General features: G+C 46.5%; 1 long non-coding RNA gene across 1 annotated transcript; it reads left to right on the top strand.

The window, feature by feature from the left end:
- Positions 1 to 1,304: 1,304 nt before the first annotated feature.
- On the top strand, positions 1,305 to 19,750 carry LOC129059259 (uncharacterized). The gene is made up of 7 exons (XR_008525037.2): positions 1,305 to 1,374; positions 2,864 to 3,065; positions 9,078 to 10,285; positions 10,373 to 10,573; positions 11,786 to 11,861; positions 16,727 to 16,825; positions 19,513 to 19,750. It is a non-coding gene; the product is annotated as an uncharacterized LOC129059259 (long non-coding RNA).
- The last annotated feature ends 7,610 nt before the right edge of the window (positions 19,751 to 27,360 follow it).

The raw sequence follows: 27,360 nt of genomic DNA on the forward strand, positions 1-27,360 counted from the left end.
CTCTCCTGGAAGCCCATTGTGGCTCTCTCCCATTGGTTCTCCTCACGAAGTAATAGGAGTAATGGCTAAAAATATGGACTCTGGAGCTGGACTTTCTGGGTCTGCCTCCTGGCCTCACCAGTGGTTAACTGTGTAACCTTAGGCAGGTTGCTTAACCTCTCTGGTTTCAATCTGTAAAACAAGACTAATAACGGTGCCAACCTCATTGGATTGTTTTGAAGCTTAAATAAGAAAGATCACATGTGTAAAATGCTTTGAACAATACAGGTATATAATGAGTATCAGCCGAGATGATTATTACACCAATGCCTTGACACTGTACAAACCTCACTAGCTTGTATAACCCAAATGCCAGCTGGGTGCCTCCATGTTCTTGCATTTGAGTTACGACTTGGGGGAACTTTCCAATCTCTATGACTTGGAGGAGACCCACCCCCTCCCTGGGATTGCTATGAGATCTGGGAGACTTGAGGTCTCTGGTTCGCATCCCTTTACTCTGAGTCCACCTGGGTTAAGAATTCAGCTGCTACTTCATTGGTTTTTACAACAAATCCGGTCTCACCAAGCATTCAGGATGTGCCCACACTTGAGTGGTGGTGGGAGTGGGGTGTCGTGGGGGGGGGTCCCTCAGTGCACAGTGCTCTCTCACTGCTCCTTCCCCCATTGTTTCCCCTCCTGCTTTCCAACCCTTCCCCATCTGTCCCCCTCCTCCCTCCGCTAAGCAGAGGAACGTCTCCCCGAGCCACACCAGTAGCTACCATTTATCAAGCACTTGTTATGGGCCAGGAGCTGTTCTAGGTACTTTATAGAATCACTGTGTTTAAACCTCATGAGACATCAGCAAGTATGAGCTTTTGCTATCCCCATTTTGGGGACCAGGGAAGAGGCCACACAGCCAGGAAGCAGCAGATACAGGGTTCAGTCCAGGCAGTGTGGTCTCCGAGCCTGGCATTCTACAATCTACTGCACTCTTTGGCTTCTTCTGTAACCTTAGCTTCAGGCACGGAGGCTAAACTTACATCTACATGAGTTTATGAAAAATCTTTTCCCAACAAACATGTAATCTCTGCTTAAGGGCAATTCCTGCTCTAATCTGTTCCTTCTGTGTTTGTCTCTCTGTGCACACAGGGAGACAGAAAAGTGTGGAAGAAAAAAGGTGGACTTTGATGCTGCTCAGGTTGGAATTTCAGGCTTGGCTCTTCACCTCTCTGAGGCTGTTTTCTCTCCTGTAAAATGGGTTAATAACAGTACACAAGGCATTGTGATGGTCAAAAGAGTTATGACATACATGCCTGGGTCAGTGGGTGGTCAGTAATGGGTGCCCATTATCATCAGTATCTCTCCCCCCAGCTCCCAGCATGGGGCCTTCCACAGGTAACATCAGAAAGACCTTGTTAGGTTGCATTTCTAAGTCTTCTGGGCTGGCTTCTGGTGCAGTTTTTCCGTGGTCCACCCTGTTCATCTTCCTGCCTCCAGCGGGATTCTCTCCCACCTTGAAGCCCCCTCTTCCCTTCTGTACCATCTCTAGCAGTAGAGGGTCCCCTCTTTCCAGTGTCTCATAACCCACCGTAAAGCTGGTCCAAGAGCAGAATTCATCCAGGCTGGTAGGGGACAAGACTGAGTGACCGGGTGTGCCTCCCACTCACCTGCCTTGCTGGCAGTGACAGCCTCACCCAGCCTAGAGAGCACCTGGCCTGAGACAGGCCGAGAGAGGGCCAGGCTGCACTCTTCTCAGGGTGCAGTGGGTCCGGGCTCCACTTGGCTGGGACCTGTGCTGGGGGTTGGAAAAGAAGTTTCTCCTGGGAGGGGGGTGTGAGTAGCAGGAGACCTCCTGTGCCCACAGCCTGTCCAGTTCCCACTGCAATCCCTGAAGTCGCAGAGCCAGATGGGGGCAAGGATCAGGTGCCCCAGGCTCCAGGGCCAGCCCCGTGCAGCTGGGCTGAGGGATCCTGGGCAGGTCCCTTCACTATCTGTGCTTCCTTATCCTCTGCACAAAAGGGCTTGGGGACAGCTCCACCATGATGGTGCCTTGGACTCGGATCAGTGTGAAACTGTTTGGCTGGGGATACCCTGCATCCTGCGTGGACACACCCTCTAAAGCGGAGGTGGGAAGCTTGGTTGATCTGGCCTCTGTGACTTCTGTGTAGGAGAAGAGAACCCTCATTCCAGACCACAGACAGCTTTGAGCCTCCCTACAGTGGGGCCATCGAGCCACTCAGCCCCTGAAGAGCCCGTGTATCTGTGTTGATGTGTGTCTGTGTTTGCATGTGTGTATGTATGTGTCTGTGCTGTATGCATGTGTGTCTGTTTGCTTGTGTGCATGTGTATCTCTGGTTTTCTGTGTGTGTGTCTACGTTTGCATGCGTGTGTGTGCCTGTGTGTATATCTTTCTATGTGTGTGCGCATGCGTATGTATATGTATACCTCTCTCACTGTGTGCGTGCATGCGAGTGTATTTGTGCTGCTTGTGTGCTAAGCTGTAAGTGCTCTTCCCGCTCCCCCACCTCCCTGGAAACCAGCCCCTCCTCTGGTGCACTGCAGGCCATGTCTTCCCTGTCTTCTCTGCATAGAGTGTAAAAACCCACGTTTTTTGTGTCTCAGTCACTTCTAATGGCAGGAATGGACTTCAGCAGATGAGTCGCCTTCAGGGTTGCAGCCTTCTTCTGTTCCAGCCTTCCCCTTTCTCTGTGTCTCCCCCTCACCTGTCTTATCCTCTCCACTTCCCCTTCACGGGGCCTCTGACTCTCTCTCTTGCCCTTCTTTCCCAGCCCCTGTCTCTGCCTTCCTCCTTTTGTCTCTCCTCTCTCCGTCTCTCCCTTCCTTGCACTGCATCTCTCCCTGTCTCTGTCTCCCCCATCTCCAGCACCAGCTGACAGCTGATCCTCTGGGAGGCGTGAAGATGGAGTTGGCAGCTGAGGAGCTGTGAGGGTGCCGAGCCAGGCACGGAGTGGAGCTGCTCCGCATTCAGGATGGGCGATGGCGGCTTCCAGGAAGGCAGAGGAGCCTCTCAGAGGGCAGGAAGAGGAAGAGGAGGCAGAGCTGCCAGGAAGAACTGTGGGGTCAGGGTCAGTTATCCCCAGGAGGGGACCAAGGTCTTCAGGGAGGTGGAGACGGGGTGGATGGGGGATGCGGTTCTGAGGGTGGCACGTGTATGTGTGCATGAAGCCTGGAAGCTCCTAGACAGGAGAAGCCTGCTATTCTGAGTCTTGTCCCTGACTCCCCCCAACCCAACATGTGCCTGGCACTGACACATGAAACCCTAGCCGATGGCATGGGAGCCCATTTCCTGGGAGCTCCGGGGCAGCAGACCGGGAGAGAGCTGCTAGTCTGGGAGCAGAAGGTGCCCAGCATGCATCACTGCACCATCAATTATGCTGAGGGCTGCGGAGGAGAACCGGGAGGCAGAAAGCAGGAGCGAGATCTGAGGGCTTCTTGCTCTTCAGTGCCCTGACCATGCTGCACAGCAATAAAAGTGGCCTGAAGGACAAGGACTCAGAGTCACCTTGTGCTCTTCAGAGAGCTCACAGCTCACAGAAGCAGGCTATTTTGTTTTCAGAAACCAAGTCTCCTAGAAAGAACACACAAAGTGAGAAACTCCTATTCATCCTTCAAAGCCCACCTCAGATGTTACTTTGTCACAGGAAGCCCTTCATGACTCTCCACCTACAGGGACTCTCTTCCACAGCATGTCTCTACCTCGGACCTGTTTTTTTCATGACACCGAGCCCACCACTTGGTAATATTTGTATATCTGCATGTCTTCCTCATGAGACTTAGAGCTCCTTGAGGGTGGGGCAAATATCTGATATATTTCTCTAATGTCTAACATGAGGCAGACCTAGAGTGGGTTTCTGAGTCAGACACACAGATCCTCAGATGACGGACTGGGCTAGAGAAATAGGGTTGGGCAGGAAAAGATGCTTCAAGTCCAGGGACCTATTCTGAATGTCCCAGGGAGGGGCAGGGTGATGGAGTAAGTGTAGCTGCCCCTCCTGAGAATCAGGACACCACATTTTAATGGGCCATTTGGTGAGCACTATGGACTGAGGCCATATGATACTGTTTTCCCTGGGACCCCAGGGCAGAGAACAATATGGAGGTGAGGGGAGGTGGTGGGAACTCCACTCTGAAGGAGAGACATGGCCTGGCCCTGACCCAGAGACCTTCAGTCTGAGGAGAATGAGCATGGCTCTATCCCTCGAATTGGAGGGAGCACGTGCCTGTAGAGACGGTGTCTCCTCACTCTATAGGCTGGTTTGTCACAATCCAGGTAACATCTCTCTGTCTGTCCTGTAGGTAACGTCTATCTGTCTATCCTGTCTCTCATTCAGTCTTAGAGCAATTCCTCCACTCCCCATCCTGTGTCTAATGAACCTGACATTCAGAGAAAATGTCTTTGGTAAAGGTTACAAGAGGGAGGTGGCATTCTTGCTGACAGCACCTGTCCTTCCTGCGCCAGCACTCCCTCCTTCAAGACAAAGTGCCAGGACTACGTCCCTCAGAACCCACACCTGCCCCACCAGTCACCACCTCCAAGCCTCCCAGTCTTCATAAACCCTCTCACCTGGAAAGACACCGTGCATGCTATTCATTCTCCCTGCTGGCCATGGAAGTTGCAGGGATGACTCAGATCCGGCCCTACCTGGAAGGGTGCTAGGGTAGGCATATCCTAGGAGCAGCCAAGCTGAAATCCTAGCTTCAGGGTATATCTGTAGCGGGAGGTAAGAGATAAGGCCAGCAAGAGAGGCAGAACCTAGGTGGTGAAAATCACATACTCCAGCCTCAGAAGCTTGGCCTTGATCCTGAGGACACTGGTGAGTCATGAAAGGGTGTGGGCAGGGAGATGTTCACATTTGTGCTTTGGGAAGATCCCTCTGGCCGCAGGATGAAGGATGGATGCAGATGGAGGCAAGAGATGACCGTGGCCTGGTCTAGGGTGGTGGATGGATTGGAGAGAGTTTTTTGGCCATGGGAGAGGAAGTGGTGGAAGATGGGGTGCAAGTTTTAGCCCTGGTGGCTCAGCGGAAGGTGATGGTGTTTACTGAGATGGGAGGAGCAGGTTGGAAAAAAGATGATGAGTTGATTTTGAATATGTTGAGTTTGCTTGGGAGACGGAGATGTCCAGTGGACAGTTGGAAAGAGGATCTGGAGCTCAAGATGGAAGTCTGTGCAGGGGAGGTGGACTTGGAAGGGCCTGTGCTGCAGTTGGTAATTGAAGCTGTAGTGCGGACGTGGTGTGGACACGGTTTCAGAGGGATGATAGGAGACCGAGCAGGGGGGAGGGCCCAGGACAGCGCCATCAGGGATGCCGGTATTGAGAGGCGGGGCATGAAGAGGAGGTCATGCTGGAGTCTGAAAGGGAGCGGTCAGAGAGGACTTCAAGGGGAGAGTGGTCACCAGAGCCACCTACTCGTCAACCCTCAAAGGAAGCCTTGCCAGTCTTGTTTCACAGGTGTAACGGCAAAATAATTTGCAGTAGAACTGGGAGTCAAATCTGGCTCTATCAGATTCCAAAGGCCAGACTCTTGGCTACGCTTACACTTCTACCTACAGAGGCTGGTCACCCACAGGACATCCATGTTCAGTTCTCAATCCAGGGGTGAACTTGGGGAGGGAGGGCTTAAGGAGGCCTGTCCCACTAGGCATGAGCTCTGTGTTAGTTATACTGCTCTTAACCGTGTGCCTGGGGGGGTCCCAACCATTCTCCCCTCAACCTTACTCTCAAGTTAACTCCATATGACCTGTCTTCTACCTCAGATTCTCTGCTTAGCCCCCACGATTCCCAAAAGTTGAATACCAACTTAATAATTGCTAATATTTCCATGGCACAACCTACATTCTAGCTTCTCTCTATACATTAGTCTTCCGGCAACCCTTGAGATAGACAGCATTATCTCTGTTTTATAGATGGGGAAACTGAGGCATTGAGTATTTAAGTACTTTGCCCAAGCTCACACAGCTGGCAGATGGCAGAGCTGGGATTCAAACCTAGGCAGCTTGTGCTCTTCACTTCTCTAAGCCCTTCCTCTTGGCTCATGGCCATCTCTTCTTCAGATCCTATTTCCTACTGTGAATCTAGTGAGTACTCAACAACATAAGGCTAGGCAGTGCCTGCCACTCGTGGATGATGGGAATGAGGGTGGTGATGGTGGAGACACTTAGGATGGCACCCTGCCTGTTGTCTCTGAAGATCACGCCTCTCTCTGATTCCCCTTATGGTTCAGCTGCAGACTTTGATGGTGGGAATGGATTTGCCTGGAGCCATCAGCACTTGGAACCTTGTGTTTCAAGGATGTTAAAGGGGGCAGTTTCAACAACTTGTTGTCAGACAGACTTGGTTCAAGTCTATGGGAACTTGGACACATGACTTAAAACTATCCATGCCTCTAGTTACTCTTCAGTAAAATGGCCACAACAAGAGCAGCCCCATTCCCCCTGCACACAGGATGGGGGAGAAGGAGGTGATTATAAATGGCAAAGCTTTGTGCATTCGTACACTTAACCCAAGCCCTACTCCCAGGCCCCACGGAGCAGTTGGGAGTGTGTGGTTATTCCATTAGGAAGACCAGAGTTTGAATCTTGGCTTTTGTTACTCCCTCTCTGCCTCCCTTGGCCTCAGTTACCTAATTTATAAAGTGGGAGTAATAATAGTATCTACCTCATGGTATACAGAAGCAACTGCTTTTTTTCAAACCACAACTGTGTACAGACCCTTTGTCTTTTGGGAAAGAGGCATAATTTTTCTCCAGGTTGGATTGTTCTTTGTTTAGCAACATGCCTTGATGGCTGTTTTTAGAGGGAAAATTGCCTCCCCTCCTCCAAGAGCATGGACTCAGCAGGCTTGGCAAGATAGCAACCCTGCCTGCTCCACTGGAACAGATGCTGCTGGTGCCCTTGTGCCCCTGCCCTCCACACTCAGCCTCTGCGAGGTTCTGAACCCCTCCAAATGAGAGCTTTCTCAGGGCCTGCCTGAGATGCAGGTTGGACCTGCCAGGGAGTCACTGCCACTGGGAGCAGCCTTCAGCCAATAGCAGACGGAAGTTGGAGGCTAAACAGTTTCTTTGACCCTCAGGTGGGCCAACTCTGAGGTGTGTTCCACACCATCTCACATAGGTCCCAGTGAAATGGAGACCCTGTTGCCCACAGTGATGGCTCATCAGCACTCTGTATTGGCTCACTTCCCCTTCCCCTTCTCCTTCCCCTTCCCCTTTCCATACCCCTTCCCCTTCCCATACCCCTTCCCCTTCCCATATCCCTTCCCATTCCCACACCCCTTCCCCTTCCCACACCCCTTCCCCTTCCCATACCCCTTCCCCTTCCCATATCCCTTCCCATTCCCACACCCCTTCCCCTTCCCATACCCTTTCCCCTTCCCATACCCCTTCCCCTTCCCATATCCCTTCCCCTTCCCCTTCCCATACTCCTTCCCCTTACCCTTTCCATACCCCTTCCCCTTCCCATATCCCTTCCCCTTCCCACACCCCTTCCCCTTCCCATACCCTTTCCCCTTCCCATACTCCTTCCCCTTCCCATACTCCTTCCCCTTCCCCTTCCCATACCCCTTTCCCTTCCCACATCCCTTCCCCTTCCCACACCCCTTCCCCTTCCCACACCCCTTCCCTTTCCCATACCCCTTCCCCTTCACACACCTCTTCCCCTTCCCACACCCCTTCCCCTTCCCACGCCCCTTCCCCTTCCCATACCCCTTCCTCTTCACACGCCTCTTCCCCTTCCCACACCTCTTCCCCTTCCCACACCCCTTCCCTTCCCCATGCCCCTTTCCCTTCCCCTACTCCTTCCCCTTCCCATTTCCCTTCCCCTTCCCATACTCCTTCCCCTTCCCCTTTCCCTTCCCATACTGTCTCCCCTTCCCACATCCCTTCCCCTTCCCACACTCCTTCCCTTTCCTATACTCCTTCCCCTTCCCATATCCTTTCCCGTTCCCATGCCCCTTCCCCTTCCCCTTCCCACACCCCTTCCCCTTCCCCTTCCCATGTCCTTTCCCCTTCCCATACTCCTTCCCCTTCCCCTTCCCATATCCCTTTCCACTTCCCACACCCTTTCCCCTTCCCACATCCCTTCCCCTTCCCACACCCCTTTCCCTTCCCACACCCCTTCCCCTTCCCATACCCCTTTCCCTTCCCACACCCCTTCCCCTTCCCATACCCCTTCCCCTTCCCACATCCTTTCCCCTTCCCATACCCCTTCCCCTTCCCCTTCCCACACCCCTCCTCCTTCCCACACCCCTCCCCCTTCCCACACCCCTTCCCCTTCCCACGTCCCTTCCCCTTCCCATACCCCTTCCCCTTCCCATACCCTTTCCCCTTCCCATACCCTTTCCCCTTCCCACACCCCTTCCCCTTCCCATACTCCTTCCACTTCTCCTTCCCATACTCCTTCCCCTTCCCCTTCCCATATCCTTTCCCCTTCCCATGCCCCTTCCCTTTCCCATATCCCTTTCCACTTCCCACACCCCTTCCCCTTCCCATATCCCTTCCCCTTCCCATACCCCTTCCCATACCCCTTCCCCTTCCCACACCCCTTCCCCTTCCCACATCCTTTCCCCTTCCCATACCCCTTCCCCTTCCCCTTCCCACACCCCTTCCCATATCCCTTCCCATATTTCCCACACCCCTTCCCCCTTTCCCTTTCCACACCCCTTCCCCCTCCCATACCCCTTCCCTAACCCCTTCCCCTTCCCCTTCCCATATCCCTTCTCCTTCCCCTTCCCATACCCCTTCCCATATCCCTTCCCATACTCCTTTCCCTTCCCATATCCTTTCCCCTTCCCATACCCCTTCCCATATCCCTTCCTTTATGAAGAAACATAAGTCTCTTCAGGGCTTGTCGGGGCTCCTGCCCTCCCCTCCCCTCCCCTCCTCCCTGTCCTCCCCTCCCCTCCCTTCCCCGCCCCTTTTTCTCCTTCCTTTTCCCTTTCTCTTCCCTCCCTTCCCCTCTCCTCCCCTTTTCTCTTCCTTTCCTTTCCCTCCCCTTCCCTTCTGTCTTCCCCATTCCTTTACTCATGCTTCCTGGGAGCACCTCCAAAAAAATGACTTGCACTCATATCCTTACCTCAGGTCTCCTTCTTGGTGAACTCAGCTGAAGACATCCAAGATGATGAGAGTCTCCCCGAGATACAGGAGAAGAGATGCAAGAAGGGCTTTGAGAGACCAGGAGTCTGAGCAACATTGTGGAAACTGATAGGCTTGAAGATGAGACATGGCCAATGAACATTACCAGGAATGGCTGAGGCTCAAGAGTGTGGGTTTGATTTTAAGTCATGTGCTGGCCTGTGTAACCACTCTCATTATCCTCAAACCTCCAGTGAAACTCACTCATCTGGGACAGCGTTGTGCTCCTGGGAGCTTTGGGGAATCAGAGAGTCTGCAGAGTTTTTTGGGTTAGCTCAGGGTTAGCTCAGGATAGCTTATCTATCAAGAGAATCAGATAGATAGATGTATTTCTAACACATACGAATACGTTCTAACAGAAGAACTTATACCTTCTTCACCTGCCAGGGAGAAGCCCAGAGGAGTGGCTATACCCCAGACTAGAGAGGCCAGAGGTGGCTTCCCAGTGGTCCAAGCTGGGGCTAAAAATGTTAGTGTGTACTTTAATTTCCTGGGGCTGTCTTAATAAACTGCCCCAAACTGGGTGGCTTAAAAGAGATATTTAGTCTGTTACCACTCTGGAGACCAGAAATCTGAAGTCAAGGTGTCAGCAGGACTGTGCTCCCTCCGAAAGCTCTAGGAGATGAGAGGCCTCTCCCAGCCCCTGGTGGCTGTTGACCTTCTTTATGATTGCATCACCCCAATCTCCACCTTCGTCTTCATGTGGCCTTCTCCCCTCCTCTGTATGTCTGTGTCTTCTTCTGTCTCTTATAAAGACATTGATCAGATTTTGAGTCTGTCCAGGGCAATCCAATATGATCAATCTCATCTTAAGATCTGTAACTTAATGACATATAAAAAGACGTTTTCCAAATAAGGTCACGTTCACAAGTTCTGGGGGGCAGGATGTGGACATTTCTTTTTAGAGACCACCATTCAACCCACACAGTGGGGGTCTGCCAGGCAAAGAGAAGCAGGATGTGAGCTCCCATGATAGAACCCCCAGCAGACAATGAGAAGGGCCATGTGAGAGGGGATGCTGGGCAGAGAGGAGCTTGCCTGGCCTGGGCAGAGACAACATAGAGGCAACAACCTGAAGTGCCAGGACTCAGAGAAGACACTGGGTGTTGGCACCAAAGTCCACAGGGAACCCCGGACCAGACCAGTTATGAGAGGTAGGCACTGGGGAGGGCTGCAACTTAGTGGGCACATGAGTGCTCAGAGTATGTCTTTGGACACTAAAGTTGCCAGTTGAATTCTAGACTCCTCTCCTTCCCCAACACCTGGAATGGGATTGGACCTCTGCTTTTGTGACAGTCCTGCCTGTCTCCCTGGCACTGAGCCTTGATGTCTAACTAATACCATGGAAGCCTGGTGGCTCTGACCCGCCCTGCCCCAGGCAGCTCTCCAAGCGTCCACAGAGCTCTCCCCTCCTCAGCATCTACCAGGCACCAGCTCCACAGGTATCCACATCCCAAACAGTTTTTTCCAGCCACCCCTGCCAGTTCTTTTAAAATGGGTACATGCTTGCATTTGACATGTTTATTTATAAAGTATATTTCTGTATCACTGCACTAATGTTTTACATGTATTGTAAAACATGATTAAAATTAGATTTAAATTGATAAGATAAAGATAAAATATTTTAAATCATTTTATTGTACATAGTTATTAATATTAATGGTTCAAAGCATTTTTGTTCTCACTAAAAGATTAAATGAAGATCAGGCACGGTGACTCACGCCTATAATCTCAGTACTTTGGGAGGCCGAGGTGGGTGGATCACCTGAGGTCAGGAGTTCGACATCACCCTGGCCAACATGGGGAAACCCCACTTCTACTAAAAATACAAAAATTCCTGGGCATGGTGGTGGGTGCCTGTAACCTCAGCTACTCGGGAGGCAGAGGCAGGAGAGTTGCTTGAGCCCGGGAGGCTGAGGTTGCATTTAGCCGAGATTGCACCATTGCACTCCAGCGTGGCCGACAAGAGAAAAACTCCATCTCAAAATAAATAAATAAAATAATAAAAATTTTAAAAAGATTACATGGGAACCATGTGATTGAAAATGTTTCATTTTTAAAAAGCAAAGCTGTGTGATACAGCAAGTCAAAGGCCTGGTTCTTAATTCAGATTATTTTGATACTTGGTTTTAATTACTGGAGGTGTCAGGGAGGAAGATTACTTGCAAAGATGCATTGTTCTAAATGGAAAAACAACAATGCTGGCTGTGCTTACTAAATACTCATAGTTATTTTTCATTCTCATCCACCAACTATGCAAAGTTTTTGTTGAAATTCAGCAAGCAAATTTCCATCTTCCCTGATGTCGATCAGTGGTTCTTGCAAACTAATCAAAAGGTGTTACATTTTTATATTTTTAGCAAATCAGTTCTGAAACACTTTGGAAGATTTTTTTAAACAGGTTAAAATATTGTTTCCAAGTTTCTAAAGTTTTCATATATAGGAGTTGTTATGGGTGATATATGTACAACATTTTCTATCACAAAAATCACCAAACAATGACATTTCCAAATGTTTGTTTTAAAAAAAAAATGCTCTCTCCATAGCACTAGTTACTTTCAGAAAGTAATTTCCCTTTCAGTCATTATTCACATGTCAAATGTACCATGGAGAGACAGAGAAAATGTGTGTGCTTTTTTTTTCTCTCTTTCAAGATCTCTGTCACCTAAATGCAATGTGGTATCCTGAATTGGATCCTGGAACAGAAAAAGGGCATTCGTGGCAAATCTGGTAAAATTCAGGGTCTGGAGCTTTGTTAATAGCAATGTACAGTGTTAATTCTTAGTTTTCACAAATGTATCGTGGTTATGTAAGAAGTTCCATTATGGGAAACTGGGCACAGAGCATACAATTACTCTCTGTACTATCTCTTCAACTCTTGTGTAATATAAAATCATTTCAAAATTTAAAAATTCACTTAAAAAATGTTTGGGCCGGGTGTGGTGGCTCCCACCTGTAAATCCCAGCACTTTGGGAGGTCGAGGCAGGAGGATTACTTAAGCCCAGGAGTTTGAGACCAACCTGGCCAACTAGTGAAGCTCCGTCTGCACTAAAAATACAAAAATTAGCCGGGAGTCATGGCGCATGCCTGTAATCCCAGCTACTCAGGAGGCTGAGGCAGGAGAATCACTTGAACCCAGGAGGCAGAGGTTGCAGTGAGCCGAGATACGCCACTGCACTCCAGCCTGGGCAACAGCGGGAGACTACATCTCAAAAAAATATATATATATATATTTATTTATTTAATGTTTGGTTGTATAGCATACTTTTGACAGCCATTTATTTAAATGGTCAGCAAGTTTAAAACACTTCTTTTTTTGTAAAAGAAAAATGTATGGCCGGGCGCGGTGGCTCACGCCTGTAATCCCAGCACTTTGGAAGGCCGAGGCGGGTGGATCATGAGGTCAAGAGATCGAGATCATCCTGGCTAACACAGTGAAACCCCGTCTCTACTAAAAATACAAAAAATTATCCGGGCATGGTGGCAGGCGCCTGTAGTCCTAGCTACTCGGGAGGCTGAGGCAGGAGAATGGCATGAACCCGGGAGGCACAGAGCTTGCAGTGAGCAGAGATTGCCCCACTGCACTCCAGCCTGGGTGACAGAGCAAGACTCCGTCAAAAAAAAAAAAAGAAGAAGAAAAGAAAACAGGCAACCTACAGAATGGGAGAAAATTTTTGCAATCTACTCATCTGACAAAGGGCTAATATCCAGAATCTATAAAGAACTCAAACACATTTACATGAAAAAAACAAACAACCCCATCAACAAGTGGGCAAAGGATATGAACAGACACTTCTCAAAAGAAGACATGTATGCAGCCAAAAGACACATGAAAAAATGCTCATCATCACTGGCCATCAGAGAAATGCAAATCAAAACCACAATGAGATACCATCTCACACCAGTTTGAATGGCGATCATTAAAAAGTCAGGAAACAACAGGTGCTGGAGAGGATGTGGAGAAAGAGAAACACTTTTGCACTGTTGGTGGGACTGTAAACTAGTTCAACCATTGTGGAAGTCAGTGTGGCGATCCCTCAGGGATCTAGAACTAGAAATACCACTTGACCCAGCCATCCCATTACTGGGTATATACCCAAAGGATTATAAATCATGCTGCTATAAAGAAACATGCACACGTATTTTTATTGTGGCACTATTCACAATAACAAAGACTTGGAACCAAGCCAAATGTCCAACAATGATAGACTGGATTAAGAAAATGTGACACATATACACCATGGAATACTATGCAGCCATAAAAAATGATGAGTTCATGTCCTTTGTAGGGACATGGATGAAGCTGGAAACCATCATTCTCAGCAAACTATCGCAGAGACAAAAAACCAAACACCACGTGTTCTCACTCATAGGTGGGAATTGAACAATGAGAACACATGGACACAAGAAGGGGAACATCACACACCGAGGCCTGTTGTGGGGTGGGGGGAGGGGGGAGGGATAGCATTAGGAGATATACCTAACGTTAAATGGCGAGTTAAAGGGTGCAGCACGCCAACATGGCACATGTAAACATATGTAACAAACCTGCACATTGTGCACATGTACCCTAAAACTTAAAGTATAATTTTAAAAAGAGAAAAGAAAAAGAAAAATGTATAACGTCTTAAAATTCCACATTTCAGTATTTTGCCACAAGATAACCATCAAACTTCTATATCTCATTAAAAATAATCAAACCTCTATATCCTCAATATAAAATACTGTAAGGATTCTACTATATATTAAAGATCTTATTTTGATAATATAATCTCATCAATAACATCCTGCATTATTTTGTACACTTCTGGCCTCAATTTCTTTGCTTCAACAGTTAGTTTTTTGATGAATTTTACATTTGGAGTACTCTGGATAACTTTAATTCAGACTACTTCCTATATTTCAGTTAAGCACCCACTCTCTCAGTGGCTATATTTATATTGTTTTTCATTTAAAAAAACTGTTTTCATTAAGTAGTCATTGGTTATTAAAACTATATCTTCTTCAGTACATCTCATAAAAAAGTAATTCTTTGTGTATTTCATTATTGAAACCCAAATCCAGTGCATACCATAAGCTGAGACATGCTAGAAATATCAGTACCTTCATTTGATTGTAGAGCAGATCTCCTACACTGCATAATTTGTTCTAGTACTTGTTTCTTCACATGTTTAGCAGTACTCACTTCGCATCTTCCAACTACATTTGCTGACAAGGGAATGCATTTTAGTTTGTCCATGGATTGTGTTCTGTGGATTATTTCATCCTTTTTTTTCTGAGGCAGGAAGAACAAGCATTTTCTTGATGATATGTGGCTTTTTATCTTTCACTGTTTAAAAAAAAATCTCAAAAGAGGCATCTAAACATTTGCCACAAAGTATCAGAACTTATGTAAAGAACCAGCGGGAGCATCACATAACCTTAGATATCATTGGAAAACAATGTTAGAGGTTTGTCTTTGTGTTCTGGATGCTTCGTTTTAAAGGATATTATTATATTAGTTAGGAGAGACTTGGTTTTACTATGATAACAAATATCCCCGCTAACTGTGGCTTAAAACAATAGAAGCTTGTTGCATGCTACGTGCACATCACAGGTCAGCTGTAGCACAGCCTCACTCTGGGACCCAGACTGACTGAGCTTCTTTCCAGAACATTGCCAGTCCTTGTGGCAAAGGGAAAAGAGAAGATGATAAATAGCACATTGGCTGTTAATGCTTCTGCCTGGAAGTGACATCCGTCACTCCTTCTCATATTTCAATGACCAACACAAGTCACATGGCCACACTTAACTCCAAGCAGGCCAGGAAGTCAATCAATCAAAAAGAATCAGAGAAAATATGGTATATATATTCCCTGGAGATAGAGATAGATATAGATATAGATAATGGAATACTACTCAGCCATAAAAAGGAAGGAAATAATAACATTCGTAGCAAGCAAACTGGATGAAGTTTGAGACCATTATTCTTTTTTTTTTTTTTTTTTTTTGAGACAGAGTCTCACTCTATCACTCAAACTGGAGTGCACTGGCTCAATCTTGGCTCACTGCAACCTCTGCCTCCCTGGTTCAAGCGATTCTCCCGCCTCAGCCTCCCGAGTAGCTGGGACTACAGGCGCCTGCCACCACGCCCAGCTAATTTTTTGTATTTTTAGAGAGACAGGGTTTCACCGTGTTAGCCAGGATGTCAAGACCATTATTCTAAGAGAACTAACTCAGGAATGGAAAGCCAAACATCGTATGTTCTCACTTATACATAGGAGCTAAGCTATGAGGATGCAAAGGCATAAGAATTATACAGTGGACTTTGGGGACTCAGGGGGGAAAAGTGGAAGGAGGGTAAGAGATAAAAGACTACACATTGGATACAGTGTACACTGCTCAGGTGATGGGTGCACCAAAATCTCAGAAATCACCACTAAAGAACTTATTCATGTAACCAAACACCACCTGTTCCCCAAAACCTATTGAAATTTTTTAAAAAATACAACAATCTTTAAAAAAAGAATCAGAAACATCTGGTGCATAGAGCCAATGACATCCACACGTGCTAACTGCAGACATTTCACATTCTCATTAGCTAATTTCTCAAGGTTTATCATGAATGGTCACATGTACATAACAAAGTCTTCTTAAATTTTTCCTCCTTTTTTTTGCTAATTTCTTGTTGGGTATGATTAAATAATCATCATTCGTCCAAAACTTTCTATTTGGAGTAGAAATATCATCCTTTCCATTTTCTGGCTGTTTGATGGGCTTGCATTTATTAGTATTATCTTCAACTCATATCTTTGCAGGAAGTTTTTAAGCCATCTTCCCATCTTGTGAGGATTATTTTAGTTAAAATTAAATTTTCTCATAGAAGGACAGGCATAAGAATGTTCTTAGTGGCACTATTTATAATATCCAGGACCTGGATGCACCAAAAGTGCTCATTAACAGGAGAATGGATGTGTGCATGCAGTGTAATGTTATGCAACAATGAGAATGAACAAACTACAAAACAATGTGATTGGATGAGCCTCACAAGTGTAATGTTGAATTTAAAAAGTCATTCAAACACATGATTTCATTTATCCAAAGTTCAAAAACATGTAAAACTCATAGATGGTGCTAGAAATCAGGATAAGGGTTACCGACGGGTAGGTAGTGATGGGAAGACGTCATAGAAGTGGCTTCAGGGGTGCTGGAAACTTTGTTTCTAATCTGGATTATATGGTTATAAGAGATGTGTTCACTTTGTGAAAATCTATTGACTTGTACCCTTAAAAGTTGTATACCTTTTTGTATATAAATTATCCTGCAATTAAAACTTTGTTTAAGGTCAAACTAAATTTCATAATCCATGAATCCCTTAATCAGCCACATGTAAACTGAAATTCTATGGCTAGGAGTGGCATATGAAGGTAGATACCACCATTAATCTTATTGCTCTGTGAAACGCCACTCCTCCCTCAGCACAACTTGGCCCTTCCATGTACCATGACTACCCAACGTATACCAGGACACCAATATCAATCCACATATTAAATACTAGTAAAACTGAACTTGGGTCTTTTTAAATAGATAAATCACCATTTTAATATTTTCTTAGCATTTCCAAAGGATCATCTTGAGAACCCCACACTGAAGAGAGCTGCTCCTGTAGGGCTTGAGTCCACATCAGGACCACAGACACAGCCTGCAGTGTCAGGTGAGGAGAAGCATGCAACGTAGACCCTTCCCCAGTTAGCATATAACAGGGGTCCCATGCTACCCAACAAGCATCAGAAACCTGTGAACAGATACTCTGATAATTTTAAGTATATGGGAAACATGGGCTTCAATAATGCAAAACTAGAGGTCCTCATTAAACACCATGCACTGGGAAACCTCTGGTATCTCAGCAGATCATGAAATATATGTTCTGGTGAAGCACATATTCTGCACACTAGAATGTATATGCATGGATTATCTATTAGTTTTAAAGAGCAACACGAAATGCACTCTAATACCACACTAGTCAAGGAAAAAAAATGTTTTGGATGATGCAGAAGATACTTAAGAAACTTGTAGTGCTTTAAAAGACACAATTCATAAGAAATTGAGTTCGTATTTGAATCCATGTCTTTCTGGCTCCAAAGCTCATATTCTTTTCTATATTATGCTGTTTTTTTACATAAGTATTAAAAATAGAAAATTCAGAGGACTCCAGAGAAAGAAGGAAAGGAAAATATGCCGATAAATCTAGGCTAATATGGTTCTTGTTTCAGTTCATGTTTCCTCCAAAACAGATTCTGAAACAACACTTTGGGTACAAATAATTTATCAGATGTGATCCCAAGGAGTGTGTGAGGAAGTAGGAACACAAGGAGGGAAGAGAACCAATAAAGATATGTTCATGAGTGGGTTATGCTGTGAGCAACTGGGATTCAATCCTGCCGGGGATCCTCTGTGAGGCTGTAGAACACACCTCAGAATTGTCCCATAAATGGGACAGGGGAGCTGAGATGTATATTGTGGCAGGCTGTATAATAGCCCCTCCCAATGGTGTCCACATCTTAATCCCCAGAACCTGTTATTAGGTTACCTTAGATGGCAAAAGGGACTTTGCAAATGGAATTAAGTTGATTTTATTTAGAAAGAATAGTCTCAGAATATCTCAGTAGGTTCAATATAATCATAACTGCTCTTAAAAGAAGGAGGCAAGAGGATCAGAGTCAGATATAGAAAGAGATTGAGGGATACTATACTGTTGGTTTGGAAGGCGTGAGAAGGAACCATGAGCCAAGGAAAGCAGGTAGCTTCTAGAAAAGGCAAGATAGATTTTTCCCAAGGAGACTCCAGAAGGAATGCAGCTCTGCTAACCCCTTAATTTTAGCCCTTAAGATCAATTTTAGACTTCTGACCTCCAGAATTGTAAAATAATAAATGTGTGTTATTTTAAACCATTAAGTTTGTGATCGTTCGTTGCAACAATGGTAGCATATATATATGAAATCAATATCGGCATGTTTGGGAACTGTGAGCAAGTGATTGAATGGTAAATTTCGGTGTGAGCTTCCCCGTAACCATGAAAAACAAAATAGAAAGGATTGAGTTTCAGAGGCTTCTCTCTTATAAAATGTTCTTCATTACTTTTACCTATCACTGAATTCTTAAATTTATCACATAGGATCTCATGTAGAGGACAATGTTTTCAACAAGAGTGTAAAAGAAAGTGTAGAAATTCTTTTCAGGTGTCTGTTTCTCAACCAGCCCTATATAAAAGTAAAAGGCAGAACATTCACCCCTAGTTTAGGGAAAATCATCTTTGTGGTGGGTGAACTATGTGGCTCTCTCCCTAAGGTGGAGCTTCAGGGACATTCAGGAATGAATGTCAATGACTTTCTTTTGCAAATATCAAGTGTCTCTCTGATTTGGGGCAGAGGCTAGACATCGAAAGCTAATTATTTTGAGCCTGGGCTGTCAGCAAGACCCAAGAGAGAAAATGCTCTGAGATGTATGGGATGGACTCCAACAAGCTGGGGTCCCCCATGGAAGCTTTTCTGGCCTTCTCCCCTAAAGGGGATCCTTAATCAACAGTGTTCGGTTGCAAAGAATAGAACCCCCATCAGGCTTTCTCAAGCAAAAGTGAGGGGCATATTATAAGGAAACAGAGCTTTCACTGAATTCAAGGACAGAAAACAAAGTTCAGGTAAGTTTTCTGGAAACAGGAAAGCACCTGGGGCCAGTCCACTTCTCTCTTTGTCTCCTTTCTGTACTTACATGGTCTCTCTCTTCTGTATCTCTCTCTGAGAGTCTTCTCTGCTCTCTCATCATGATCTCTCAGTTTCCACCCACCACTGACTCTTCCATCACCTCTGGGCCCAGATTTCAAATTCCCAGTAGAGAAATGTGGTGGCCCACCTCATTGTTTGGAGAAATCCTGCAAGGCACAGATCACTAGAAGCCAGTGGATAAGCCCTTTTGGGTCAGATGTTCCAATCACCCAAGGAAAGGAGGGATTTATGAGGGTTTGAGACCAGAAAATGGGCCCCACTGCCCATGTGGAGCCAAGTCTCAGGTGTGCAGGATCAGAAATCAGCCCAAGATTCAGCTTTGGCTCTGCTAAGGGATCCAAAGAGGACTTGGCAGAGGCCCCAGCAACTCTCCCTGCAAAGCAGGCATAGTTGTTCCCCAATCCTCCATTCTTCTCTGTACCAAAACCTTTGCAATTTGACTTTCCAGCTGCCTCCATCAGGAATTGGGGTCTATTTTCTCACCCCTTGAGTCTCGGCTGACTTCGTAACTTGTTTTGATCAATAGAATGCAGCCGGAGTGACAGTGCCCCTGTTGAAGCTATGGCCTCAACAGGCTTGCACACGCAGCTCCCTCCCTCCCTCTTTCTCTTTCTCTCAGAATCCTGATGCTGCCTTGTAAACAAGCCTGCTAGAGGGACGTGAGAGATACACGGACAGAACACCTATTTGAGCCAGTTCTCCCAGCCAGGGTCATCCTAGACCAGCCAGTTGACTGTAGAGGTATGAGTATGTCCAGCCAAAGCCAGCCAAGCCTCTCCCAGATCAGAAGAACCATCCACTTGACCCATAAATTCATGAGCGATAATAAATGTGTATTTTTTAAGCTCTGGTATATTTTGTTACATAGCAATAGCTAACTGATATAGCAAGTCCAGGGGAACGTAACTATGAAGAAGGTGGTCTGTCAGTTTGACTTTAGTGGACACCAGCTGCCCCTAAATAATTACTCATCTTCCACTGCAGCCCCAAGCACCAGCCGGGTTGCAACTGCCACCAACATCTCCATACAAAAGGACTGACCAGCCTATGCATAGGCTGTTTGGAACTGACTTTTTTGGGCTTTACAGGATATTGGTCAAAAAGGACTTTTGCTCAGACAAAGATGATCTCCTCAGCAGAAGTTAGATTAGCCAGCAGGAGCAGCTGGACCTCAAAACCATGATCAAAAAGAGATGCCCTGTTTGCTCCAACAGTACGGAAGACTGGGTCACCTAAAAAATCAAATCAAATCAGAGTCCAGTAAGTGGGAATAGACTATGCCTGGATGTGGACAGAAGTCTGATCTCTTAAGAGATTATTTCTTCTTGCTCTGATTCTCAAGTATTTGAATCTGGGACATCTGAACACTAAATATCAGACCAGAGCTAGGGCTACACGGATACAGAATTTTGCCACTTATAAATGCATTTGGGAAGGTTTTTTTTTTCTAAGAAGAGCATCCATAGCTTTCATAAGATTCTCAGAAAAACTATAACCTGAAAAAAGTAAGAACTCCAACTGTAGAGAGAATGCTGGAAGCAATATTGCCTGCTCTTTATCAATGTTCCTACAGGTCTGACTCTGTGCATTACTCTATCCACATGTTATTGGATGTACACATTATAATTCCTACAAGAAAATTTAACCATATTATAGGATCTATGTATTTCTGTAGTTATCTATATCTTATAGGGAATGTCACTCTACTTGTGACTTACCCTAAGTATTTTCACTCTAAGTTGATGCATCTATATATTACTGTAACATATATATATTACTATAGTTGTGTGATACTGTATATTGATACTGTAGCTGTTACTTTGTTATTTATCATCCTTAGTATAGCTAAAAGTTATTATATGCATATGTAACTGTGGCTATACATTATTGCAATTACACTACTACATGTGTATGTTACTGTTTCCAGGCAACGATTCTGTTATTGTGTGTAGGACTCTAATGGTATTACCGTAAATCTGTGTTACCGTATTTATGTTACTGTGCCAGGTGTTACAGCACTTATTACTGAAGTCAAGCTTAACTGCAACTAAACGTTACTGTGAATATGCATTTACTCCAATAATAAAACTGCAATAGCTACCATTCCTTAAGCACATTCTAGGTGTTGGACCCTCTTCTGCTGCATGGTTTACATACAATTGCCTTACTAATTATACAATATGACATTGTGCAGGTCTGTATTATTATACCCATTTTATAGGTGAGGAAACTCAGGTGCAAGTAGGCTAAGTTACTTGCCCAAGGTCATACCACCAGCATGCAGCAGTGGAGGGCCGGGGAAGAACTTTGAACCCAGGTCTATCTGACTAGCTATTTGTGACAGCAGCTGTGTAACTCTATAGACTGTTCTGTGTTTAGAGGCCAAGTACAGAAAATGGCTCATTGTTAACGATAGGGAAGGTACTTGCTGGATGTAGAATAAGGTTTTTTAAACTATCAACTTCATTTTCTGACATTTTTGTTGAGTTAGGAGTAATACAGAAACAATTAAGTTGCTAAAAGAACCTTGATTGAGTTAGCAGACAATAAATTTAAAGAAGAATAAAATTCATTCTCCTAAATTTCAATGAATTGACAAAGAGAGAAATGGTTACATGAGCTTAATTGTTGATGAGCTCTGTGCTTATGAACTTTATCGATTCTAAAACTGCCTGCAGGCTGGGAAACCCTCAGGCCTATGAATGCCCTCCAACAAAACCACCACCACCAGGAATGGAGCCCCTTACTCACACCTGGCTACTCACCTTCTCCCAACCTTGAACAATATAAGGACTCAGGTTTCCAAGGAGACTCAGAAAATCACCTTCCACTTTCGGAGCTTCCAATGCTTCTGATTCCAGCAATTCCTCTTGGCCTTTGCCTCCTGCCTGTTTTCTATGTCCAGTTCTACATTAGTTCTGTTAGGAGTGAGGCCAATATGGCCGGGGCCTTCAGCTGGAGTCTATAGGAAGTAGTAGTTCCTAGGGAAGAGGCTTCCTGTGCCCCAGCCCCAGCACTGATCCTACTCTGGGCAGAGCCTGCCCCAGGCACACTTGTAAGATTGTCTCCCTTGATCTCATTGACTACTCCCCCTCTGGCCTCAAAACTCACAGATGATCCACCCAGGCCTGGCTGCTCCACAGCATCTCATCATGCTTGCCACCCTTACCACCTCCCTGGCTAGGCATCACCCTCACATGCTTCCCAGTCCTCTTCCAGGTTCCACTTTCCAGAACCAACATCTCTCACCCCTTCATGGTGACCACCAGCTATATTTACAGGTATTTGCGACAGAGCTATAGAAGACCCCTCTCCTCCTCAAACCCAGGTAACACTGAAGCTCAATGAGCAGGGCTTCCTGGGACTAATGCCAAGATCTTGTCTGGATTGTTAATGAGTCTCATTCTGAACATGCACGACACTGAACAGCTTTAGATCAAGGTGGACCCCTTAAAAATCAAGCATCTAGCTTAGGGATGGCAAATACAAGAAACGCTGCCCATCACTTCTCTATCCCATGTCTGTTGCAGATATCTCTCATCAATCACAAATACTCTTTCCTACAGAGCCTGGGCACAGCTTCAGAATCCTTCTCCATCCACATCTCCAGCTACCACCAGTTGATCTGAAATGGCATATGAAATAAAATCCATCTCCTTTCTAGGCCAGCTCCTTCATTGTGCAGATAGAGAAACTGAGGCCCAGAAGGAAAGCAAATTGCCCAGGTTCACACAAGTCAGATGCAAAATCAGGATAAGAGCCCAGAGTTCCCAGCCTCTAATCACAGCCACTTACGCAGGACATGCAGCTACACAGCAGGGCACAGCTGGGGATATTTGAGTCGCACTTCCTCTTCTTTTTTTTTTTTTTTTTTTTTTTTGGTGGAGTTTCGCTCTTGTCCCCCAGGCTGGAGTGCAGTGGCGCGATCTCGGCTCACTGCAACCTCCGCCTCCTGGGTTCAAGCAGTTCTCCTGCCTCAGCCTCCCAGGTAGCTGGCATTACAGGCACCTGCCACCACGCCCAGCTAAATTTTGTATTTTTAGTAGAGATGGGGTTTCACCATGTTAGCCAGGCTGGTCTTGAACTCCTCGAGTCTCACTTCTAAGGAGCCCCCAGACCACTGGTCAAAGAGCAGCCAATGACAGCCTGCTCCTCTACCCCATGCTTTCCATAGCAAGCCTCTGGTCTCCTAGTTCAGGGTGAGGAGAGGGAATATAGCTTCTAAAGTGTTTCAGTTCAGATAGAGGATGACTGAAACTAACCCTTTACATATATTAACATACCTGTCCCCATAATAACCCTGTGAGTAGACACTATCATTATCTCTACTTTACAAATGAGAAAACTGAGATATGGAGGAAACAAATGACTTGCCCAAGCCCACACAGCAGGAAAGTGCCAATGCTGGGATTTTAACCCAGTCTGTCTCCAGAGTTGATGAACGTAACCACTCATACTACCAAATTGCGTGCACACACACACACACACACACACACAGACACACACACACACCAACTACCACATGAGAACTCCTTTCCCCTGCAGCACTGCTATGACCAAACCTTTTCCAGTTTTTGTCTATGTGGTAGGTGAGCAGAGGCCATCTGTAGAAGATTGGTCCTGGTCTCAGTGTACACTGAGTGCTCACCTGGGCAAAGAACCCCCGACAAGGGTACAATTCCCAAGGCTTAGTGATTTATCTACACAAGAGAAGGGGACAGAATGTTAGTGGTTCATCTACACGAGAGAAGGGGACAGAATGTTAGTGGTTCATCTACATGAGAGAAGGGGACAGAATGTTAGTGGTTTATCTACACAAGAAAAGGGGACAGAATGTTCCTGCCCAGTGGGGTGGGGGTGGATTCTGCATCTGCAGAGAAAGGCCAGTTTTCCAGAGACCTGAGCTGGGAACAATAGATCATCTGCTCACTGGGATTAATGAGGCTTCCCCATGTTTGTGAAGAGGTGATTAAGGAGCTTATAGCTGCTTCGCCTCCTGTCAATAGAACAAAAGCCTCCATAGCTGCTGTCTTCCGAGGCTTTGTGGGGAGGGGAGCACAGGCAATAGGGTTCAGGGGTGCACTTTGGTTTACTTCGTGCTTTCCCACGTGGGCACCTAATGCTGGGACATTTGTCCCACTTCTTCCCAATCTAGAATTCCTCCCTACTGCTGCCTGGGCACTCCACAAGTATTCGTTGAGTCCCTAACATATATCAGTCACCATGCCAGGTATAGGGACACAGAGATAACCAGGAGAGAGATAACCCCTGCCTTCACAGACCCCACAGTCTGGCAGGAAGATAGACATTAAATAAATACATATATGATGAGTTATGTAATTGCAAGTGTGATGAAGTGCTGCCCAGGAGAAGTACAGTGAACTGCAAATGCTTAAGGGCCAGGGATCCTGCCACTCTAGAGGTCAGAGGAGGTTCCTGGGAGATGTAGGAGAGAGAAGTGAGGTCTCAGCCAGGTATTTTAGGAAGGTAGACTCGACAACGGATGATATGTCAGAGGCGAAGATGAGATTTCTGACCCCAGAAATATGATGAACTGTCCCACTAGCCTGCGTACAGAGTACAAATGGCAGAGCAGGTTAGGAAGAGGCAGAACGATGGGTCTGGGCACCCCACAAAGCGCCCAGTGGAAAGTTGTCTAGATGGGCCTGGGGCACAGGAGCTAGGTCTGGGCTGAAGACACAGATCTGGAAGGCAAGGTAGAGGTCACACAGGAGTTAATGTTGTATGGTTAGGTGTCATTTCCAAAGAAGAGGGCCAAGACCAATCCCTGAGGGGAGCTGCTGGAAGCAGAGAAAGGGACTAACAAGAGAGGTGGGGGAAATCTGGACAAAGTAGACATTTCAAAGCAGGGGAAGAGAGAGGCAGCAGAACAAGGCAGTTGACAGTGTCAGCTGCTGCCAAGAGATCTAGTAAGATAAGGACCAAGACATGTCATTGGAATTGGTAAGTGGGTCACTGGTATCCTTGACAAGAGTGGTTTAGTGGAGACAGAAGCCGAAATGGAGCTGGTGAGGACAGCAATCACAGTGAGGAAGCAGGAAAGGAGCATTGCTGGGAAGTGGGGAAGAAAATGGGGCAGTCGCTGAGGAAGTATTTAAAGGGCTTTCCAGTTGGGAAAAGTGTGAGCAAATATGCAGACTGAGGGCTTAATGCAGAGTTGCAGAAAGAGGAGAGATGTTGAATGAATGAGTAAATGAACAAAGAAATTAAGACGTAGGAAGCTAATTGATGGAGAAGGGTCTTGGAGCCAGTTGGAGGCATTATGATTTAGGGCACTCTGGAGAGGTGGGAGGATGTGACAAGAGGATGGAGCCCCTCCCTCTGAGGTAGGATTGGAGAGGACACTGACAGAGATGGATGGAAATCTAGGGAACCCACATCTGATGACCTTGATCTACCCAGTAGAGGGCAAGTTGAGGTTGTCTGCAGAGCATGACTGGTCTAAGGAGGATGGAGGTGGGGGAGGGTGGAAAGGTTTGGTGAGGGCAACTGGGAGATGTGATAGGCTGACAGAGATGGGTATAATGACAGCCAAGGAGCAGTGAGGGCCCAGGTGGCATTGGAAATCATTCTCATTACCCACAACAACTACAATAGCTCCCATCTGTTGAGTGTCTGCCTATAAGTTACTTCATTCGCTTAAGAGTCCAGTGACAGGGGCCCCATTATCCCTTGTGTACAGACGAAGATACTGAGAGTCAAAGAAATTGAGTAACTTGTCCAAGGTCACGCAGCTGCTAAGGAGCTGGTATTTGAACATGAGTCTGTAAGTGCCGAACCCCATGATCTTTTCACTGACCTGGGAACCATACTCTATAATTATCCTCAGCACCACTTGGCAGTCCTAGAGTGCAAGGAGAGGCAGCAGGTGTAGAGTCTGCTTAGGGCCAGGGACTGTGCTGGCCAGTGATGTCATGGAACCAGGAAACCGGAGGAGCCGTGAGACCAGGAGAGGATGGCTGCCCAGGGGGTCTGGGCCAGTGGAGCAGCAGAGGATGTGCTGCTGGATCGCGAGGGACTATGAGAGCAGAGGTGAGCAGAAGGGCCTTTGGCCACATGGACGGTCATGCAAAGGATGGAGAAAGAAGCAGTCAGCACCAAAAACCTTGGAGACAGGATCAAAGCATGTCACACTATAAAACTGAGGCAAACAGACTTGACCCAAGGGGAGGAATTCAGACAACCATTTCATGTCTCAGACAGATTTGGGATCTGATACCACTCCGTCACCTTCCTGTCTCTGTAATAGTGGTCAACTTGCTTAAGTTCCCTGGGAATGTAAAATGTTTTCTCCCGTCTATACAATGGTATCAATAACCCCTACCATATCCTATACCTAGAAAGTAGAACCCTTCAAAGGCTTCCCATCCAAACTCCCAACCATGCCTTGACAGATGCTGCATAAACTGGCCCTGCCCGCCTGTCCAGCCTCATCCCAATCCCCAGTCCCCATGGCTCCCTCAGCTTCCATGGGTCAGTTTAGTCATGGCCACAATAATGCCCCAAACTCAGTGGCTTACAAGTATGTCTGTGGGTTCGCTGGGGTTTTGCTCATCTAGTCTGGGCTTGGCTGATCTCAGCTCCAGGCCACCGGTTGAGTTCAGGTCTCCTATGCATGTCTCTCATTCTTCAGGGACCAATGCCCTAGGATGTCCCAGTGCCACTGGGACATCCTGGGACATGTCCTTCTCTGAGCAATAGCAGAGCACAGGACCACAGACCCAACCACACAGGAACAATCCAAGTTTCTACAATTCAAGGTGTCTCCCAACATCTCATTAATCAAAACAAGTCACATAGTCAAGCCCTAATTAAAACCGTGGAGAAGTGTGCTCCTGCCAACGTGAGGCCATGGCAAGTATGTGGGTGTGGAATGCAACGACAGGGGAGTGATGAGTTGGCATCAACAATTCCACCAAACAAATCCAGTCATCTTGGTCTCTGTCCGTCCCCACATCCAGATGTTGCCCCTTTATAGCTTTGATCCAACTGTTCCCTCTGCCTGGAATGCCCTCTCCCACCTCCTCCCACTCGTCACTTGACTGGCTTCTTTTCATCTTTTGAGCCCCAACTTAAACATTATCCCTTTTAACAGGCTGGGAAATGTAGTCTTCCAATTTACCCAGGGAGAGAATGAAATAGGATTTGATGAACATATCCCATTGTCTCTGCCACAGCCCTCTGATCATATAGAACAGGGGCCTCCGCCTCCATCTGCTGAATAAAAAACAGCCACCAAAAATGGACAGAGGATGAGGCAGAGCCCCCAAGAAAAAAGTCTGGAAGTTAAAGACCAAGAAACACAGCCGTGAGAAACAAAGGCGGGGAGAAGGGGGTGCGGGGACAACGGGAGGATGCTCAGAATGCAGAGTGACAGACACAGGCCAAGGGAGGCCCAGAAAGAGACAGCGGCCAAGAAAGGGTAACAGAGCAAGTGGCAGAGGCC

The sequence above is a fragment of the Pongo abelii genome, chromosome 1 (genome assembly GCF_028885655.2).
Source record: "Pongo abelii isolate AG06213 chromosome 1, NHGRI_mPonAbe1-v2.0_pri, whole genome shotgun sequence".
In the NCBI taxonomy this organism is placed as follows: domain Eukaryota; kingdom Metazoa; phylum Chordata; class Mammalia; order Primates; family Hominidae; genus Pongo; species Pongo abelii.